Below are 17,886 nucleotides of genomic sequence, written 5' to 3' on the forward strand. Positions count from 1 at the left end.
GGGCTATCTGACGAGGTAGCCTATATAGACTTCTTCAAGGGTCTGAAGGACGGGTCGACCTTTAAGTTTAACCTAGTCCGAAAGAGGGTTTTCACCCTTCAAGAGGCGTTGATAGTGGCGGAGAGCTTTATTCAAGCTACCAAGAGGTCCGACAAGCAAAAAGAGAGTCGGTCTGCTCAGCCGGCTTAGAAAGCTGAAGAGAGCAAAAAGAGAAAAGAAGTTTGGGCGGTTGAGGAACCTGATCAGCCGTCCAAGAAGAAAAAGAAAGAATTCAAACCGTACATCTCGCGGTATGAATTCAATAAAGACTGCTACACCATCTTTACAGAGGTGAAGGATTGGCTGACCATTGAGAAGCCGAATCCTATGAAGAGTTTTGTTCAGTCACGGAACAAGAATAAATTCGGCCACTTCCATCAGGAAGTGGGCCATGACACCAACGACTGTTATAGTCTCAAGAGGACGTTAGACCGTCTGGCTGACAAGGGCTTGCTGAAGTCCTATGTCTTGAAGTCCAAAGCGACTTCTAAGACGAATCCGGGGCAGTCGTTAAAAACTGTCTAGCCTACTAGTAGCTTGGATACCGACAAGGATCCGGTCTACACTATAGCAGGCGGATTCGCAAGCAATGGCCCGACCATTCGGGGCACCAAGGATCATCTGAAGAGGATGATCCATTCAGTTGATGGTGGACAGAGGTCATCCAGTGGAACATTCCCAAACGTTCTCATCATTAAAAAGGATCGGGGCAAGGTTCGCCGACCGCATGACGACCCAGTCGTCATTGAATGCAAGGTCGCCAACCAGCTGGTTGGCCGGATCCTAATAAACACGGGTAGCTCCTCTGATCTCATCAGCTACAAGTGTTTGTCCAGGCTTAATTACAAGCTGGACAATCAGCGCGACGTCTCCCATCCATTAGTTGGCTTTGGTGGAGGAGTCATGCACCCAATCGGATAGATTGACATACCCATTCGGTTGGGGGAGAAGGGAAAAGGGCGACATATGATCGTCTGGTTCCTGGTGGTTAAAGAGCTGACCGCCTACAACATTATTCTTGGCCAACCCACTCTGAACGAGTACAAGGCCGTCATCATCCCAACTCTCATGCTTCTCAAGTATGAAAAGGATGATGGCTTTGTTGGCTCCCTCAACGGGGATTAGAAGACGACAAGGGAGTGTTATCTCTTAGACGTTAAGCCGACTGCTGCTGCAGCTGACATGCTCAAGTCGTATTCACCTAATCAAAAATAAAACCTAAATCCACTAACTATGTAGATAGGGAAGAAGGGTCGAACCACAGGGAAACAAGTCAATTTATTCCTAATTAATTAAATGCAATCTAAATTATCAAGTACAAATTGTTGTAAAAAGGGTAATTAAATACTAAAAGGTAAGAGTAGGAAGGGAATAAAAAGGGTATAAATCAATGAAGGGAAAACCTAGGGCATAGGTTCACTAATAACAATATTCCAGGGCAAATCATAATAAGCAATCATCAAGCATCAATTAATCAGATTATAAAGGGCTTTCGCTACGTATTATAATCACAGAGTTAATTTACCGGTATTAAATCTCATCTCTCGAATCTCGACTTAACCATTTATAAATTAGTCTGCCTATTGAAACTAAGCCTAAACATCAATTCTCATCTGTCGAATCTCGAATTAATATTGCTAAACTCATACAATTAAATCTGGCCAAACCTAATTGCATAGCATTAAATCAATCAATAGGAAATCAATCAAGCATTGATAATCAACAATCACAAATTACCCCTTCATATTATTTATTAGATCCCCTTAAACCCTAGAAATAAAACTAGTTAAACATAATTAAATATAAACTAATAAAAATAATAAATCAAGACATGATGAAAGGATTAAAGAAAATAACTAAAATTAAAAGAGAAGAAATTGTTACCAAAAGAAATCTGGATTAAGGAATGGAGTTAAGAACAAAGTTGAGAGAATTTTAGAGAGAGAAAATATTCTAAATAGAGAGAGAAAATCTAAAAGAGAAGGTAATCAAAATTACGTCCAAAAATCGTACTTAAACATCCCTAAAACAGATCCTAATGGAAAACTAACAATCTCGACAATCAGGTCCTCTAAAAAACACGCGCCCGATCGGGCCCGCCTTTTTTTCTTTTGCCCTTCCTAACGCGCCGCGCCCGATTGATCTTACGCTCACCCGATCGGGCACGCCTTCTTGGTGCTGCTTCTTTGTGCGTGCCCGCCCGATCGGGCGCAAGCTTGCCCGATCGGGCCCGGCTTCTTCTTCAAGGCTTGGACTTTGATTGGGCTCGATTCTTCGGCCCAATCCGAATTTCCTCTTCGGGTCTTGAATACTCGATCCATATGCCCCGGTATCACATACTGAGCCCTTAATCACCGGCTCTAACCGGTCATGGGCTTCAAAGACGGTCGTGTCCTCCTAATGCTCGTAGTTGCTTCGTGAAAAACCCGGAAAGTGCTCCAAATGTGCAATTTCCTACAAAACTCAAGCAAAACTGCAAAAACACTAGAAAACACAAATTAGTAATAAAAGTGGCTCTAGTGAGCCAAAAACACCACTAATTATGACCATGGGACGGGGGTAAAACACTATATAAATTGGACATATCAAACTCCCCCAAGCCAAACCTTTGCTTGTCCCTAAGCAAAGAGCTCATCAATGAACATATAAAACATGCTTCATCCCAAGTAAACAAAATCAAGCACAAACGATTCAAGGCAAATCTAATGAACATGCTTCAATATCAATCAATCTCATTCATCTAATCATCCTTCCTCCCCAACAATTGTCAAGTAGAGCAAACCACATGAGCATATAGAATTCAAGGCTAGTGCTCAGACACTCAACTCTCATTTATGTGGCGAGTAAAAGATGTACTCGATCGCTCTCCAACCAACCCCTTTATATGCGAACAATGCCCTCCCAACTCACACTCTCATGTGTTTAAACAATGCACGCTGAAACCTACTAGTCGACTCGAAATATGTCAAATCATAACTTGCATTGACAAACAACACTTTCACATTCATACAACTCTTATGCACAAAGGTCGGAAGGTCTTTAAAGCTTGCAATGTAAGGCTAGGGTAAAGGGTAGGATAAATTTAGGAAAATGTGATAGTAAAGCCATGCTTAAGGGAGCCATATCCTACTAAAACCCAAGGTAAAAAACAAGTGATGACCAAACCTCTCCAATCACAACTTAACTCCACAAAAATTCACCAAACAATCATATACACAACACAATCCCAACACTTACATATTCACTCACAAAGTATGATAATATGAAATAGAGTGAATTAAAACAAACTTTGAAATACTTATTCTTTTTTTTTTCTTTTTTTTTCAAACTTGAACCCTTTTTTTTTTCTTTCGAATTTTTTTCTCTCTTTTTTTTTTTTTTTTCTTGAGCAACCTTCAAATAGAACATTTGAACATTTGAAACAACTTTTTTTCTTTGCTCTTTTTTTTTTCTTTTTACTTCATATTGGAAATTTTCAACTTTGAAACACAAAACATCAATATTTTCTAATCAAAATATCAAAGAACAATCACTCTTCTTTTATTCCCACATTGTGCAAATGATATGCACACCATAACTCCCTCAGCTCACCAACTAATACCTCCCCCAAGCCAAGCTTGGGACTAGTAACCAATGGGGCTCATATAGGCTTGTAATGTGGCTAAATAAACAATAAAAAGGGCACAAGCAATAACATGGCTAACAAGAAGGGAACAAATGTATCTAATATCGTCTGACGGCTACCTAAGAGAACAAATGCCTTCGTCCTCCTCAATGTGCATAATATTGAGCCATATAAACATTACTTATAGTTGCAAACCAATACTCAAATTCCTTGACATACCAGGAACTATCACACAATTCCTAACCAAATCAACTAGTCAAGCACTATATTCACAAATAGTTGGCAAAATTAACGCATGTTTAGGCATCCAAACAATTAAACTTCAAATCATGATCAACAAATTCACAAAGCTCATTATCATGTACCAAGAATCAAAACAATATTTTCCAAGTATGGGACACAGGGAAGCATGATTTACAATTCATTGGAACGTATTTTTGAATTTTTATATTTTTTAATTTTTTTTGTATTTTTTCATAAAGGAAAGCAATAAAAACTACACTAGAAAGCAATAAAACTATACTAGAAAAGCAATAAATAGAGAAAAGAGAGAAAGAGTTACCATATGTACAAGAAATCTCCCCCTAAGCCAAATCAAGCAATACCCTCATTGACTTGGGAGGGTAGCTAGGAGAAGCTACTCCTCGTCATCATCCATCCTCTCGTAGCCTCCTTCATAACTCGAGCCGGTACCACCCTGGCTCGTTCCAGCACCACCGTAGCCCGAACCACCTGCAAAGTAGTTAGGGTCTACATTTCCCCCCATACCCCCAGAAGGAGCATCACCCCCATATCCATGGACTGAAGAGTAGTCCACATAAGTACCAAAAGCTCCGGGGGTGTAATACCCTCCTTAGGGGTATTGGAACCAATCGGGAACTAATGCCTCGGGGGGGATAGCCCCTCGGCGTGCATAGTCATCGTACATAGGGTATAAACCCCTCCCGAGGTTCCTCTCTACATGACTTACCCGCCTATCCAAAGTGCCTAACCTAGAGTCTAGGTTTTGCACCATGCCCTCCACTCTCCCTTGCTCCCTCTCTATGCGGTCAAGTTGGCTCCGAAAAGCCGAAAAGTCATAAGGGGCATGGGGGTCGATGTTATAATCGACGGAGGAGGTGGGCATGCCATAGGTGTAGGGTTGGGGTGGTGGTTGGTAGTGTGGTGAATGGTGTTGGGGGGAATGGTGGTGTTGTGGTGAAAGGTGAGGTTCTTGAACCTTGCCTTGACCATTTATCTCGAAAGTGTAAGAAGGCTTCCCCTTCTCAAATTTGGTCAAGGCGGGGTTGGGTAGTGTAAATGCTGGGTCTCTCCTACCCGATTCCCGGTGGACTATCCACCAAGTCTCACCGCCCATAGGTTGCACCCAATTTAGGCCCCCTAAGTAAGCTAGGTCCATGAGGGTTGAACCCTCCACTTTCCTATGCCCGGTTGGGTTCCATCCTAGGTGTTTAACAGCAATATGGGTCACTAACCCCCCAAAGTAGATAGGCACCCTACACCTACCCCCCTCGGCCGCATGGGCCGCCCTTTGAAAATTTTGGGCTATCCTATGTGGTATGTTTAGTTTCTAAGCGTTAGGAATCATATAGGAAGCCAACAATTCAAGTTCATCCCTCCTAATGTTTACTGGTTCATGCCTCCCAAAAATTGTGAGGCCGGCAAACCTTTGCCAAAACTTTGGGACGGGATGTTGAATCCACGTCACTTTGGCGTGTTGGAGGTTAAGCAAACCCTCCCCGGTGAGTCTCTTGTAGACCACGGCAATGTGGTCTTGGGAGGGTTCAATAGTTTTGTCTGATTTAAGCTCAAACAATTTACCAAATTCTTTTAAAGTTAATCGCACATCATTGTTTAGCAATCGGAATTGTACATGAGTGATTAAAGCATTCATTTTAATAACATTGAAACTAGAAATAAATTCTAATGTCAAATAATCATAGGTATCATGATGCATTTGGAAGAAACCACTCATTCCTATACCCTTAAACAATTTCTCTACGGGTGTATCAAGACCTAGTCTAGACAATGTAGGATGATGAATGAATCGAGTAGAGATTACCTGCCTCTGGATGAGGTTGAGAATTCTAGCTTGTTGTTCCATTGAGGTGATAACAACCTCCTCCCATCCCGGTATTTGAAGCTTCGGGTCGACCATCGGTTGTTGTTGCCTCTTTTACCCCTTTGTTGCCTAGATCTCTTTGAAGCCATTTGTAGTGAAAATTTTGGATATTGAAGCTTTCTTTCTCTAAGGGTTTTGAGAAATCTTGAGAGAAAGTGGTAGAAAGTTGGTGGAAAATGTAGAGGAAGGTGTGAGGATTAAGAATATGTAAAAAATTTTGAGTTTTGATGGATGAATTTGAGGAGATCTTGAAAGGAAAATGAGTTTGGAGGTTTGAAAATGGAGGTTTTAGAGAGAGAAAGTGTGAATGAAGAAGAAGAAGTAAGAAAGAAAAAGAAAAGAAGAGGGAGAAAGGAATTATAATGCCCGGAATTTAGGCGCGCCCGATCGGGCGAATTTAGGCTTGGCTGAAATGTGAAATGCGCGCCCGATCGGGCGACCTCCGCCCGATCGGGCGCGAACTCAAACTTTGGAATCGCCAAAATGCTCGCCCGATATTTCTTTTTGTGTCACTCGATTTCTCCAAAATTCCGCCCGATCGGGCGAAATTTCCCTTGATTTTCTTCCTTCCTTACGCGCCCGATCCGGCGAATATGAGCTCCGATAAATTCCATTTTTCGCGCCCGATCGGGACTCCTTTCCCAATCGGGCGTATTTAGCTCGAATTCTGATCACTAGGTGCGCGCCCGATCGGGCCCGTACCCAATCTGAAGCTTCTCTTTTCTTCAAAATTTTTCTCTTGAAAACTCCTTACTTTATGATCTAAAACCTGTACAAAAACACTCATGAAAGGTAAAATTTCACTCTCCTCACCTCTCTAAAAAAAATAAGATAAAATAAAATAAAAGAAAAACTGGTCTAGAAAGCAAGAAATACGGGTTGCCTCCCGCAAAGCGCTGGTTTATCTAGGTCCCGTACGACCCTCTTACCACATTGAAGCTCAAAATGAATCGGAACCGCTTAGGTGAAGTAATTCAACTGCACCAATCGTAGCCCCCTCATGATATAGCTTGAGTCTTTGGCCATTAACCTTGAACTCGTTACCATGTTCATCGAAAACCTCCACAGAACCGAATTTATTAGCCCTTTTTACAGTAAAAGGACCCAACCACCTTGACCTCAACTTTCCTGGGAATAGTTTAAGTCTAGAGTTGAACAACAACACTTTATCACCCTCTTTGAATTCTCTCGGAAGGATCATCTTGTCGTGCCATCTCTTTGTCTTCTCCTTGTAGACACGAGCACTATCATAAGCCGTCAACCTAAACTCATCGAGTTGGTTAAGTTGAAGTAACCTCTTTTCTCCCGCTAATTTTGCATCCAAATTGAGCTCCTTAATAGCCCAATATGCCTTGTATTCTAATTCGACCGGGAGATGACATGCTTTACTGTACACGAGTTTATATGGAGTAGTACCTATTGGGGTCTTAAACGCAGTTCTGTACGCCCAAAGGGTGTCATCCAACCTATCGCTCCAATCTTTCCTTGACTTTGCCACCACCTTCTCTAGAATGGCCTTGATCTCACGGTTAGAAACTTCAACTTGGCCACTAGTTTGGGGATGGTAGGCTAAACCTGTCCTATGGTAGACACCATACTTTTTGAGGAGGGTGTCTAACTTCCGCTCATGAAAGTGAGATCCTCCGTCTCTGATTATAGCTCTAGGCACACCAAATCTTGGAAAGATAGTCTTCTAAAAAGTCTGTGGACCACCTTGGCATCATTAGTAGGAGTAGCGATGGCCTCAACCCACTTGGATACATAATCGACGGCGACAAGTATATAGCGGTTCCCTTTTGAAGAAGGAAACGGTCCCATGTAATCAAAACCCCAAATGTTAAAAATTTCAACTTCCAAAATTCCAGTTTGAGGCATCTCATGCCGCCGCGAGATGTTGCCAGTCCTCTGACAAGAGTCACAAGCCTGCACAAAAGTGTTAGCATCCTTAAACATTGTAGGCCAATAAAAACCTGACTTATTAATTTTGGCCACCGTTTTAGTGGGGCCATGATGTCCTCCATATGGTGAGGTGTGGCAACTAGTAAGCACACCGTGGACTTCCCATTCGGGAACACACCTGCGAAATAATCCATCTGCACACTCACGAAACAAAAAAGGATCATCCCAAAAATAATGTTTAACATCAGAAAGGAATTTCTTTTTTTGTTGGTAGGACAAGTCAGGAGGTAGAGTACCACCCACTAAATAATTAGCAAAGTCGGCATACCATGGGTGTTGCTCTACAACTGCATATAAATTGTCATCAGGGAAAGAATCATCTATAGGAAGAGAATCCTTACCCTCATCATACCTGATACGTGACAAGTGGTTTGCCACCACGTTCTCTTCTCCCTATTTATCTTTTATTTTGATATTAAAATCTTGGAGCAAAAGAACCCAACGGAGTAGCCTTGGCTTTGATGCCTTAGCTATCAAGTACTTCAACGCTGCATGGTCAGTAAAAACAATGACTTTAGAACCAACAAGATATGATCTAAATTTTTCTAAAGCATATATAACAGCAAGAAACTCCTTCTCCGTAGTGGCATAGTTGACTTGGGCTTCATCAAAAGTTTTGCTTGCATAATAAATAGCATGCAAAACTTTGTCCTTTCGTTGTCCGAGCACGGCTCCTAGTGCGAAGTCACTTGCATCACACATGATCTCGAAAGGTAAATTCCAATCAGGAGCACATATGATGGGTGCCGATATCAAAGCCTGCTTAATCCTGTTAAAAGCCTCAAGACACCCGTCAGTAAAAATAAAAGGGGCATCCTTGAGTAAAAGCTGAGACAGTGGTTTAGCAATTTTAGAAAAATCTTTGATAAAGCGACGATAAAACCTCGCATGACCCAATAAACTTCTAACTCCCTTAACATTACCTTGGGGAGGTAATTACTCAATCACTGAAATCTTAGCTTTGTCTACTTGTATGCCCTTGTCAGATACAATGTGACCTAGAACTACTCCCTCTGTCACCATAAAGTGATATTTCTTCACATCGTTTTAAAATTTTAGCGAGATTTATTAGACATGAATCAAATGAAGAACCATACACGCTAAAATCATCCATAAAGACTTCCATAATAGACTCTATGAAATCAGAAAAGATGTTCATCATACAACGTTGAAAGGTAGCGGGGCATTACATAAACCAAAGGGCATTCTACGATATGCAAAAGTGCCATAGGGGCATGTAAAGGTTTTCTTTTCCTGATCTTCAGGGTGAATCGGAATTTAGAAAAATCCCGAATACCCATCTAAATAGCAAAAGAACTTATGGTTAGCTAACCTCTCAAGCATTTGATCTATAAAGGGAAGGGGGAAGTGGTCCTTTTTAGTGGCGATATTCAGTCTACGATAATCAATACACATACGCCACCCTGTTACAGTTCTAGTGGGAAATAATTCATTTTTTTCATTAGTGATCACAGTCATCCCACCTTTTTTTGGCACTACCTGCACAGGACTTACCCACTTGGAGTCAGAAATAGGATAGATAATACCGGCATCAAGTAATTTCATAACCTCTTTCTTGACTACTTCCTGCATGTTAGGATTCAACCTTCTTTGGGGTTGAATGCAGGGCTTATAGTTATCCTCTAAATGTATCCAGTGCATACAAAAATCAGGGCTAATACCCTTAAGATCATCAATACTGTACCCAATTGCTTTCTTATGGGTTTGAAGAACCCCTAGAAGTTGGGAAGTTTGTAGGTCATTAAGTGCAGTACTGATGATCACGGGGTATAGTTCTTGTTCATCCAGAAAAATATATTTTAAATGAGAAGGGAGAGGTTTTAGTTCAGGTTTCTTGACCTCTACAGGTTTCGATTCCTGAACTAAATTTACTACCTTCATTGTCTCCTTGGGGTCTAACTCTTTTAAGGAAAGACCTCTTTCAATATCCTGTACTTCATTACCCCAGACGCTTGCATTATCTGCAGATAAATTCCCACAAAGAATTTCCTCCAGGGGATCCCTTGCAAGAACATGTGGCAAGCTATCATCACAAATATCGTCCATTATATCAATTACATCAATATAACAACAATTTTCTTCTAGCATAGGCCCTTTCAAAACTTTCCCTAAATTAAAAGTAACATTATCATCACCAACAGAAAGGGTTAGTTTACCATTTTTCTCATCAATAATGGCTCCTACAGTATGGAGGAAAGGCCTACCTAATATAATGGGTATTTGTGTGTCCTCTGCCATGTCTAAAACAAAAAAATCAACAGGAATAAAAAATTTACCAACTCTGACAGAGACATCCTCTAAAATACCTAGGGGTATTTTACAGAACGATCTGCCATTTGCAAAGTGATATTAGTAACTTTTAATTCTCCCATATTAAGTTTAGCACAGACAGACGATGGCATAACACTAACACTGGCACCCAAATCACACAAAGCTTTATCAATAAAAACATTCCCTATATGACAAGGGATAGAAAAACTACCGGGATCCTTTAATTTATGAGGGGATTTATTTTACAATAAAGCGCTACACTCCTCTATAAAAGCTACAGTTTCTGCCTCATTAAAGGTCCTTTTCCTAGTCAAAATGTCTTTCATAAATTTAGCATATGCAGGAACCTGAGTGATTAAATCAGTGAAAGGAACTGTTACCTGCAAGTTTTTCACAACCTCCAAAAACTTACCGAATTGTTTATCAAACTTACTCTTCAATTGTCAATTAGGGAATGGTAGTTTGGTAACTGGGCTCTGCACATCTCATCCCTTATCCTGAGATTTACCCCGCAAAGAAACATTAGAAGGGTTAATATCTTTTTGTAGCCCTACAGGGTTAGCAGGATTAGCGTTTGGTATAGAGGAATCTGGATCAGGAACTGGTCCATCCTTTGGCATAGGAGGTCCATCATAATGTGAACCACTCCTTAGAGTGATTGCATTGGCATGATCAGTAGGATGGATAGGTTGTGATGGTAGAGCTCCCTGCTGACGGGATTGTAGGGTAGATGAAAGTTGTGCAATTTGATTATCCATGATTTTATTGTGGGCTAAAATTGAATCAATTTTTGCATCCCTACTCTCCATATGATTTTGCATGTTAGTAAGCATTGCTCTAATTTCTGTCATAGCAGGGTCAGAAGATGATGAGGGTTGTGCTTGGTTTTTCTGGCCAGAATTAGGATGGTAATATTTCTGCTGTGGTGGAGGTTGTTGTTGTGGTTGTTGTGAAGGTGGAGGGTTTTGTACATTGGTACTCCGGTAAGAGAGATATGGATGGTTCCGGTAACCAGGATTATAAGAGTTGGAATATGGGTTATTCTGCCTATAGGTTTGGAAGGCATTAACTTGTTCCATGGAACTCCTATAATCTTGCTCCCAATGCCCTACAATTCCACAATTTTCACAAAAAGCTTCATTGTTAGCAACAGCAGAAACATTAGCTACAGAGTTAGGAGTAGTAGTAAGGTTATCTAATTTTTGACAAATAGACGTTAATTGAGCTTGCAAAAAGGATACGGAATCGACATTATGTTTTCCTTTATTTGCAAACCCTCTCGGATTCCCGTATTGGGAATTGTGTATTTCCATATCTTTAATAACCTGTCCGGCATCGTCCACATTTAAATTCATGAATCTCCCACTAGCTGTAGAATCTAGAACCGATCTAGATGAATTTCCAAGTCCATTGCAGAAAGCTTGGATCAATTGCCACTGTGCTAGATTGTGGTGGGGGCATTCTCTCTGTAGGTCCTTGAACCTCTCCCAAGCCTCATATAGCGTTTCATCGGCCTCTTGAGCAAAGTTCTGAATAGCACTCCTTAGTACCGCTGTTCTCTCTGCAGGATAATATTTATTATAGAAATTCAAAGCAAGAGTTTCCCAGTCAGTAATACCAAGTGCAGTTCTATTCAAACCATTAAACCATAATTTAGCTTTGCCACATAATGAAAAGGCAAAAAGAATCTCCCTGATTTGGTCCTGCGTGACCCCGGCTTGTCTAATGGTGTTACAATACTGGCAGAAATCTGCAATGTGAAGATTAGGATCTTCACCCTTAGCTCCACTAAATTGCTTCCTTTCTATCATAGTGATAAATTGGGGCTTGATCTCAAATTGAACTCCATCAAGAGCCGGAGTGGGAGTAAGGTGCGGGAAATCTGTGAGCTTCGGCTACGAGTAGTCACTGAGCTTCTTTTGGGCCGTCATCTCTGATTCTGAATCTGAAGGAATTTCTGCGTCGCTAGAATCAGAGGGAGGGTCTCTTCGATTGTTGTCTTCCTCAGAACCCGCCAAAATTTGTCTATAAAGGTTCCTTTGCCTATGAAACGAGCGCTCGATCTTAGGATCGAATGGAATGTAACCTGATCTGGAACACCTGGGCATAAACAAGGAACTAAAAGACAAATATGAGAATTGCCTCAAAGAACTAACGTTCTCTGAGACAAGAGGGGATAATCTAGACTACAAAAATAATCAGAAAATAAAAATAAGACCGTTTCCCCGGCAACGGCGCCAAAATTTTGACAGGCTCAAGTCGTATTCACCTAATCAAAAATAAAACCTAAATCCACTAACTATGTAGATAGGGAAGAAGGGTCGAACCACAGGGAAACAAGTCAATTTACTCCTAATTAATTAAATGCAATCTAAATTATCAAGTAACAAATTGTTGTAAAAAGGGTAATTAAATACTCAAAGGTAAGAGTAGGAAGGGAATAAAAAGGGTATAAATCAATGAAGGGAAAACCTAGGGCATAGGTTCACTAATAAACAATATTCCAGGGCAAATCATAATAAGCAATAATGAAGCATCAATTAATCAGATTATAAAGGGCTTTCGCTACGTATTATTATCATAGAGTTAATTTACCGGTATTAAATCTCATCTCTCGAATCTCGACTTAACCATTTATAAATTAGTCTGCCTATTGAAACTAAGCCTAAACATTAATTCTCATCTGTCGAATCTCGAATTAATATTGCTAAACTCATACAATTAAATCTGGCCAAACCTAATTGCATAGCATTAAATCAATCAATAAGAAATCAATCAAGCATTGATAATCAACAATCACAAATTACCCCTTCATATTATTTATTAGACCCCCTTAAACCCTAAAAGTAAAACTACTCAAACATAATTAAATCTAAACTAATCAAAACAATAAAGCAAGACATGATGAAAGGATTAAAGAAAATAACTAAAATTAAAAGAGAAGAAATTGTTACCAAAAGAAATCTAGATTAAGGAATGGAGTTAAGAACAAAGTTGAGAGAATTTTAGAGAGAGAAATATTCTAAGTAGAGAGAGAAAATCAAAAAGAGAAGGTAATCAAAATTACGTCCAAAAATCGTACTTAAACATCCCTAAAACAAATCAGAATTGAAAACTAACAATCTTGACAATCAGGTCCTCTAAAAAACACGCGCCCGATCGAGCGAAGGGCCGCCCGATCGGGCCCGCCTTTTTTTCTTTCGCCCTTCCTGACGCGCCGCACCTGATCGAGCGTACGCTCACCCGATCGGGCGCGCCTTCTTGGTGTTGTTTCTTTGTGCGCGCCCGCCGATCGGGCCCGGCTTCTTCTTCGAGGCTTGGACTTCGATTGGGCTCGATTCTTTGGCCCAATCCGGATTTCCTCTTTGGGTCTTGAATACTCGATCCATATGCCCCGGTATCACATACCGAGCCCTTAATCACCGGCTCTAACCGGTTCTGGGCTTCAAAGACGGTCGTGTCCTCCTAATGCTCGTAGTTGCTTCGTGAAAAACCCGAAAAGCGCCCCAAATGTGCAATTTCCTACAAAACTCAAGCAAAACTAAAAAAACACTAGAAAACACAAATTAGTAATAAAAGTGGCTCTAAAGAGCCAAAAACACCACTAATTATGACCATGGGACGGGGGTAAAACACTATATAAATTGGACATATCAACAGCCGGTCAGCCAAAGGAGCCAATAAACCTTGACGATGTCAAGGACCCTGATTCACCCCCTCCAGCAGCTGCAAAGAAAAGAAAAACTGAAAAGCTGGTTGAGGTGAAGAAGGAGAAGAAATAGCAATCACTGACCGAGGAACGGTCAGATGATCTCCGTCCTCAGCCGGCTGGTGAGCATGTTGATATTCCTTTGGACGACAGCCGTCTAGAGCGAATTGTTAAGGTGGGGACGACTACCTTTGAAAGGCTTGGTGCAGACTTGCACCTCCTGCTGAAAGAATTCAAAGACATCTTTGCCTTTGAAGTGGAAGAGATGTCAGGCATCAGTCCGGATCTTGCTGTCTACAAACTAGCCGTGGATCCAAAAAAGAAGCCCATTTGGAAAAAGAAAAGAAATCACGGCGAGGAAAGAAGTCATGCGGTAGCTGCCGAAGTAAAAAAGCTGCTAGACGCTGGGTTCATACGACCACGTAACTTCCCTGATTGGGTGGCGAATGTTGTGCTTGTAAAGAAGCCAAATAGAACCTGGCGCATGTGTGTTGATTACACAGATCTCAACAAGGCGTGTCTAAAGAACAATTATCCTCTCCCAAAGATCGACAGTCTTGTCGACTCTACAGCCGGCCATGCCTTGATGAGTTTCATGGATGCTTATTCTGGCTTCCATCAGATACCCTTATGGAAAAAAGATCAAGAGAAGACGGCCTTCGTCACTGATCAAGGGTTATTCTGCTATACTGTTTTGGTTTGAAAAATGCACCTACTACTTTCCAGCGAATGATTAATACGGTCTTCATTAATCAAATCGGAAGGAACGTAGAGGCGTACATTGACGATATGATAGTCAAATCAAAGCTCCAGATAGATCACCTTGCTGATCTCTGAGAAAACTTCACCACACTCAGGCGGCATAAGGTTATGTTAAATCCCAAGAAATGCGTTTTTGGCGTTGATTCTGGGAAGTTTCTCGGATTCCTAATTAATCAAAGGGGGATAGAGGCTAACCCCGAGAAGATACAGGCGGTCATTGACATGAAGTCACCCCGCACTGTCAAGGAAGTTCAGAAACTAACTGGTTGCCTGGCGGCATTGGGAAGATTTCTCAGCCGGTCAGGTGACAAATGCCTTTATTTCTTCCAAGCAATCAGAAAGAACACTAGATTTGAATGGGGGGATGATGCTGAGGCGGCCTTCCAAAAGTTAAAAGAACACTTGCACTCTTTGCCAAGGCTAGTTAGCCCTCTGCCCAAAGAGACGTTATACGTGTACTTAGCCGTCTCAGACCATGCCCTTAGTGTTGTTCTCCTTACTGAAAGAGACGGCATCCAGCTCTCGGTTTATTTCATTAGCCATGTGCTCCGAAATGCTAAACTTCGGTACCCCATGGTTGAAAAATTTGGCCTCGCCCTTTACATGGCCGTCAAGAAGTTGAAACCATACTTCTTGGCGCATCCAGTTGTGATATACACAGACCAACCCCTCAAGCGGCCCATGTCAACTTTGGAGTCATCCGGTAGGATACTCAAATGGGCTATTAAAATTCAAAGTCTTGAAATCACTTACGAACCAAGAAAGGCAGTGAAGGGTCAGGCGTTCGTCGACTTCATTGTTGAAATGACAAGACCGGTTCCACCGGATAATACTGATCAGGTTTAGAAAGTGTACGTGGACGGGAGCTCCACTATGAACGGCTGTGGTGCAAGAATTATTTATGAGTCCCCTAAGGGGGACAAATTTGAGTATGCACTACGGTTCAAGTTCCAAGCCTCAAACAATGAGGCGGAGTATGAAGCCCTGCTAGCCGGCATCCACATGTGCAAGGCGGCAGGGGCAACCAAAATTGACGCCTACTTTGATTCGCAATTAGTCGTTAGCTAGTACCAAGGTGAGTATGAAGCCACCCATCCAGCTATGATAAAATATCTTCAGGCGGTCAAAGAGGAGACTGGGACACTTGAAGAATTCCATCTGAATCAGGTGCCCAGGTCTGAGAACAATCAGGCGGATGCATTGTCTAAACTGGCATCCTCCGCCTTATGATACGCCTCGGTCAGTCTTTTGGGAAGTTCTGGAAAAAAGAAGTATACATGAGGAACCCATTGGAATTCTTGACCGAATCTCTACCTGGATGGATGGCATCCAGGCTTACCTGACAGACGGCACGCTTCCTGATTCACCACAGGAAGCAGCAGTCATGAAAAAGCGAGCTGCAAACTTTGAGATAAAAAATGGAGAACTCTTTAAAGAAGGTTTCTTGAAGCCTCTACTGAAGTGTGTTACCCCTGAGAAAGGGAAGGAAGTTCTCGAAGATTTGCATGCGGGATACTGCGCCTCTCACGCAGACGGCAGATCATTAGCCGTCAGAGCCAGGCGGCATTACTTCTGGCCTACTCTAGAGTCGGATGCCATGGAGATGGTCAAAAAATGCGACAAGTGTCAAAAATTTAGCAAGCTAATCCATCGTCCGGCTACTGACCTGACAGCAATCCACAGCCCAGTCCCGTTTGCTAAATGGGGCATGGACATCTTAAGTCCTTACACGCCTGCTCTAGGCGGAAAGTGCTATATCCTAGTGGCTGTGGATTACTTCACCAAGTGGGTGGAGGCAGAGGCGGTTAAAAACATCAAGACCAAGGATGTCATTTCTTTCACATGGAAGAACATTATCACCCGGTTTGGGGTACCTATGTCTATGGTGTTTGATAACGGCCCTCGTTTTGAGACGCCTCTACTCAAAACTTGGTTGGGAGATCAAGGGATCTCAAATTATTTTGCATTAGTCGGCCGACCCCAAGCAAACGGCCAAGTTGAAGCCTTCAACAAACTTATCTCAGACGGCATTAAAAAGAAAATTGAAAGAGCCGGAGGTTTATGGGCTGAAGAATTAATTTATGTCCTATGGGCCATCCGGACAACTGTAAAGGGGGCAACAGGTGAAACCCCATTTCTCATAGTTTTCGGTGCTGAAGCCGTCTTGCTTATCGAGCATTATGAGCCGACTCTACGAGTCATGCTATACGATGAAGAGGCAAATTGGGAGGCTATGCGGCTAGCATTGGACTCACTCCCAGAGCGCAGGGGCAATGCCGCCTTGCGTCATGAGATTTACTGTCTGAGAATGACTCGTGCTTACAACAAGAAAGTACACAAGCGCCCTTTGAAAGTTGGGGACTTTGTGTTACGCAAAATGGAGGCAACCGGTAAGGCGAATGAGCTTGGAAAACTGACTCCTAATTGGGAAGGCCCCTACCGGATTTATAAGGAAGTAAGAGACAACACCTACCGCCTGGAGACCCCAAACGGTAGGCGGCTGCCTAGAACTTGGAATGTAGACAACCTAAAAAAGTACTACTTCTAAGTGTTATTTGTAAATAGAAAGCCTATCAATGAAAAGCTGCTTTTTGTTTCAAAATTATTTTATCTATTCCTTTATATACATGCGTCATATCACATGTGCCGCATGTTTGATTTACGGACGATACACCTTTGCCTAATAACTTGAAAATTGAAATTGGAAGTTAACTACTAACGTCCAAGTAATGTGAGGCCAATGGCCAGATAATAAGCTAAGCACGAAAAGGTTTAGTGGCTATACAACCGTCTTTTAAAAAGAGACATGAGGCCAATGGCCGGATGGTTACCCATTTTATAAATTCACCTGCTCTAATGTGAAATATGGCGTCTGGCGACACCCCTTCGGGTGTTATTGTCGCAGAGGGCATTCTATTGTCTACTCTACAACTACATACAGACGGCAAAAATTGAACGACCTAATTGGTCAACTCATAGCCGCCTGACCAGGGTAATCTAAAGAATGACTAAGACTGCAGAAGCCAGATGTTAGACACATCAATCGGCAGCCGACTAAAGTTCCAACTTAGATTACCTCGCGAAATTGTACAAGTCCTCCCAACAGGGGCAAATGGACATTGAGTATAATTAGATTATGGCCACCAACCTACATAGACGGCTAGTTTTAAAATTAGCCCAAGTAGGATGACTAAGTCTCATAAGCCCATCTGAAATGGGGTGAGCATATAAGGCCTATAGAATCGCCTGCTATTGTGATAGAAGATTAGCAGGCGGATAAGTATAAACTTTACTTTCTAGTTCATGCAACTTGTAATACTTGTTGCATGAACAGCCATCCGACCATGGCAGAAAGGTCTAATGACCGCCTGCAATAAG

The 17,886-nt window shown here is 41.8% G+C and overlaps 1 non-coding gene across 1 annotated transcript; it reads left to right on the plus strand.

Moving 5' to 3' along the window:
• The first annotated feature begins 11,480 nt into the window (after positions 1 to 11,480).
• On the plus strand, positions 11,481 to 11,587 carry LOC145583648 (small nucleolar RNA R71). The gene has a single exon (XR_014100259.1). It is a non-coding gene; the product is annotated as a small nucleolar RNA R71 (small nucleolar RNA).
• Positions 11,588 to 17,886: the final 6,299 nt, after the last annotated feature.

Source organism: Chenopodium album, chromosome 15, assembly GCF_948465745.1.
Source record: "Chenopodium album chromosome 15, dcCheAlbu1.1, whole genome shotgun sequence".
Taxonomy (NCBI): Eukaryota; Viridiplantae; Streptophyta; class Magnoliopsida; order Caryophyllales; family Amaranthaceae; genus Chenopodium; species Chenopodium album.